This window comes from Rhipicephalus microplus, unplaced genomic scaffold (genome assembly GCF_043290135.1).
Source record: "Rhipicephalus microplus isolate Deutch F79 unplaced genomic scaffold, USDA_Rmic scaffold_13, whole genome shotgun sequence".
NCBI classification, from domain to species: domain Eukaryota; kingdom Metazoa; phylum Arthropoda; class Arachnida; order Ixodida; family Ixodidae; genus Rhipicephalus; species Rhipicephalus microplus.
In genome coordinates, this window is record NW_027464586.1 from 15,855,913 (window position 1) to 15,860,465 (window position 4,553).

A 4,553-nucleotide genomic window follows, 5' to 3' on the forward strand; every position below is an offset into this window, starting at 1 on the left:
AGGGCCCTAATGAAAAACTTTTGGGTAGTAGGCCGGCATTAAAGATGATGATGATAATCTTTATAAACTGGCGCACACCCACAAAGGGGGATCGGCCAAAAAAAAAGAACTGAACGGTAGGATCAACAAAAAGGTAAAAGCTTATGGTTTTACAAACAAATGGTAACTTTGAACAATATATATATATATATATATATGAGATATAACAGACAGTAATGCCAAGGAATGTACAGGGGAAGTTATTAAAATCAATGGAATGTAAATAAGAAGAAAGAAAAGTGGATGAAAAAATTACCAACTGTGAGCAGGAATCGAACCTACGACCTTCGAATTACGCGTTCGATGCTCTAACCACTGAGCTATCACAGCGGCCCTCCCTCCATCCACTTTTTTGGGTTTATCTGTGAATTTAGAAGTAGGAGCGACAGTCAGCGCCATCTATAAGCCAAACAACGAGTGTGAAAACACTCTTATGCGCATGTTTGGCGTCACGTAGCACGTGAACTTAATATGAGCGGGCAGCTGATTAATTGTCCCTCTTATACAACCTAAACACACCAAGTCTGCCAGTACGAGACCCTCGTTCAATGAAATAAGGGAAAGAAGTGTATACCCAAGGGCTCGTTTTTCCGTGTTTTTAACACAATATTAATGAGATATAACAGACAGTAATGCCAAGGAATGTACAGGGGAAGTTATTAAAATCAATGGAATGTAAATAAGAAGAAAGAAAAGTGGATGAAAAAATTACCAACTGTGAGCAGGAATCGAACCTACGACCTTCGAATTACGCGTTCGATGCTCTAACCACTGAGCTATCACAGCGGCCCTCCCTCCATCCACTTTTTTGGGTTTATCTGTGAATTTAGAAGTAGGAGCGACAGTCAGCGCCATCTATAAGCCAAAAAACGAGTGTGAAAACACTCTTATGCGCATGTTTGGCGTCACGTAGCACGTGAACTTAATATGAGCGGGCAGCTGATTAATTGTCCCTCTTATACAACCTAAACACACCAAGTCTGCCAGTACGAGACCCTCGTTCAATGAAATAAGGGAAAGAAGTGTATACCTAAGGGCTCGTTTTTCCGTGATTTTAACACAATATTAATGAGATATAACAGACAGTAATGCCAAGGAATGTACAGGGGAGTTATTAAAATCAATGGAATGTAAATAAGAAGGGAGTGCCGCTGTGATAGCTCAGTGGTTAGAGCATCGAACGCGTAATTCGAAGGTCGTAGGTTCGATTCCTGCTCACAGTTGGTAATTTCTTCATCCACTTTTCTTTCTTCTTATTTACATTCCATTGATTTTAATAACTTCCCCTGTACATTCCTTGGCATTACTGTCTGTTATATCTCATTAATATTGTGTTAAAAACACGGAAAAACGAGCCCTTAGGTATACACTTCTTTCCCTTATTTCATTGAACGAGGGTCTCGTACTGGCAGACTTGGTGTGTTTAGGTTGTATAAGAGGGACAATTAATCAGCTGCCCACTCATATTAAGTTCACGTGCTACGTGACGCCAAACATGCGCATAAGAGTGTTTTCACACTCGTTGTTTGGCTTATAGATGGCGCTGACTGTCGCTCCTACTTCTAAATTCACAGATAAACCCAAAAAAGTGGATGGAGGGAGGGCCGTTGTGATAGCTCAGTGGTTAGAGCATCGAACGCGTAATTCGAAGGTCGTAGGTTCGATTCCTGCTCACAGTTTGTAATTTTTTCATCCACTTTTCTTTCTTCTTATTTACATTCCATTGATTTTAATAACTTCCCCTGTACAGTCCTTGGCATTACTGTCTGTTATATCTCATTAATATTGTGTTAAAACACGGAAAAACGAGCCCTTAGGTATACACTTCTTTCCCTTATTTCATTGAACGAGGGTCTCGTACTGGCAGACTTGGTGTGTTTAGGTTGTATAAGAGGGACAATTAATCAGCTGCCCGCTCATATTAAGTTCACGTGCTACGTGATGCCAAACATGCGCATAAGAGTGTTTTCACACTCGTTGTTTGCCTTATAGATGGCGCTGACTGTCGCTCCTACTTCTAAATTCACAGATAAACCCAAAAAAGTGGATGGAGGGAGGGCCGCTGTGATAGCTCAGTGGTTAGAGCATCGAACGCGTAATTCGAAGGTCGTAGGTTCGATTCCTTCTCACAGTTGGTAATTTTTTCATCCACTTTTCTTTCTTCTTATTTACATTCCATTGATTTTAATAACTTCCCCTGTACATTCCTTGGCATTACTGTCTGTTATATCTCATTAATATTGTGTTAAAAACACGGAAAAACGAGCCCTTAGGTATACACTTCTTTCCCTTATTTCATTGAACGAGGGTCTCGTACTGGCAGACTTGGTGTGTTTAGGTTGTATAAGAGGGACAATTAATCAGCTGTCCGCTCATATTAAGTTCACGTGCTACGTGACGCCAAACATGCGCATAAGAGTGTTTTCACACTCGTTGTTTGGCTTATAGATGGCGCTGACTGTCGCTCCTACTTCTAAATTCACAGATAAACCCAAAAAAGTGGATGGAGGGAGGGCCGCTGCGATAGCTCAGTGGTTAGAGCATAGAACGCGTAATTCGAAGGTCGTAGGTTCGATTCCTGCTCACAGTTGGTAATTTTTTCATCCACTTTTCTTTCTTCTTATTTACATTCCATTGATTTTAATAACTTCCCCTGTACATTCCTTGGCATTACTGTCTGTTATATCTCATTAATATTGTGTTAAAAACACGGAAAAACGAGCCCTTAGGTATACACTTCTTTCCCTTATTTCATTGAACGAGGGTCTCGTACTGGCAGACTTGGTGTGTTTAGGTTGTATAAGAGGGACAATTAATCAGCTGTCCGCTCATATTAAGTTCACGTGCTACGTGACGCCAAACATGCGCATAAGAGTGTTTTCACACTCGTTGTTTGGCTTATAGATGGCGCTGACTGTCGCTCCTACTTCTAAATTCACAGATAAACCCAAAAAAGTGGATGGAGGGAGGGCCGCTGCGATAGCTCAGTGGTTAGAGCATAGAACGCGTAATTCGAAGGTCGTAGGTTCGATTCCTGCTCACAGTTGGTAATTTTTTCATCCACTTTTCTTTCTTCTTATTTACATTCCATTGATTTTAATAACTTCCCCTGTACATTCCTTGGCATTACTGTCTGTTATATCTCATTATTATTGTGTTAAAAACACGGAAAAACGAGCCCTTAGGTATACACTTTTTTCCCTTATTTCATTGAACGAGGGTCTCGTACTGGCAGACTTGGTGTGTTTAGGTTGTATAAGAGGGACAATTAATCAGCTGCCCGCTCATATTAAGTTCACGTGCTACGTGACGCCAAACATGCGCAAAAGAGTGTTTTCACACTCGTTGTTTGGCTTGTAGATGGCCCTGACTGTCGCTCCTACTTCTAAATTCACAGATAAACCCAAAAAAGTGGATGGAGGGAGGGCCGCTGTGATAGCTCAGTGGTTAGAGCATCGAACGCGTAATTCGAAGGCCGTAGGTTCGATTCCTGCTCACAGTTGGTAATTTTTTCATCCACTTTTCTTTCTTCTTATTTACATTCCATTGATTTTAATAACTTCCCCTGTACATTCCTTGGCATTACTGTCTGTTATATCTCATTTATATTGTGTTAAAAACACGGGAAAACGAGCCCTTAGGTATACACTTCTTTCCCTTATATATATATATATATATATATATATATATATATATATATATATATATATATATGTATATTACGAGCGCTGATTATGTACTTCGTCTTTCATCTGTATGACCAAAGAATTGTTGCGATCATCATCGCCTGTCACGCGGGCTGCGCCGCTTTCGCTTGTGTATCTGGATTAAAAATGTAGCCTGTTTACTGCCGTACCAGACGTGGTCTCATAAGTGGTGGAGCGTGCTTTGGTTCCCGCACCCTGCTGCTCTACCCGTCACCCCTGGAGCTCTGGTCTGGTCAACGGTTGTGCCCTCAAGCAACAGCGATGGCAGAACCCAACGCGTACACTGCTGCAACTGCTTCTTCGCAGCCACTTAGGCTTCACTACAGCGTGAGTACCTCTCACCGAGATCCTCCGGCATTTTGTGGCCTTCGCGGTGAAGACAACAAAGAATGGCTGGACAGTTAAGATCAAACCAGTACTTGTAAATATTCGGACGAGGTGCAAAAACTGCGCTATGTTTTTTTACCTCAATGGCGTCACTAAAATCTGGTACTAGCACCACGAGAGCGACTTCTACAATTGTTTTGCCTTCATGAGACATCTCCGTCACTTATTGGGCAACTCTGCAGGATGTTCGGTGGTTGCGAAACAGAAGCTCTTAACCCGCATCTAGGGGGATGACAAATCATATACGGCCTACATTAATTATGTTCTGGCTCTCAGTCGCCGAGCACCAAATGACATGACGGAGGCCGATCGCATCTGACACATACTGAAAGGTATCAACTCTGCAACCTTCCATGCTCGCGTTGGCCCGAATCCAACTACCGTCCAGCACATCATCACCATATGACAACACCTGGCCGC

The 4,553-nt window shown here is 42.0% G+C and overlaps 4 non-coding genes across 4 annotated transcripts; 2 read left to right on the forward strand and 2 right to left on the reverse strand.

Moving 5' to 3' along the window:
- Positions 1 to 296: 296 nt before the first annotated feature.
- Positions 297 to 369, reverse strand: TRNAT-CGU (transfer RNA threonine (anticodon CGU)). The gene has a single exon. It is a non-coding gene; the product is annotated as a tRNA-Thr (tRNA).
- Positions 370 to 752: 383 nt separating this feature from the next.
- On the reverse strand, positions 753 to 825 carry TRNAT-CGU (transfer RNA threonine (anticodon CGU)). Its single transcript has one exon. It is a non-coding gene; the product is annotated as a tRNA-Thr (tRNA).
- Positions 826 to 1,189: 364 nt separating this feature from the next.
- Positions 1,190 to 1,262, forward strand: TRNAT-CGU (transfer RNA threonine (anticodon CGU)). The gene has a single exon. It is a non-coding gene; the product is annotated as a tRNA-Thr (tRNA).
- Positions 1,263 to 3,468: 2,206 nt separating this feature from the next.
- Positions 3,469 to 3,541, forward strand: TRNAT-CGU (transfer RNA threonine (anticodon CGU)). Its single transcript has one exon. It is a non-coding gene; the product is annotated as a tRNA-Thr (tRNA).
- Positions 3,542 to 4,553: the final 1,012 nt, after the last annotated feature.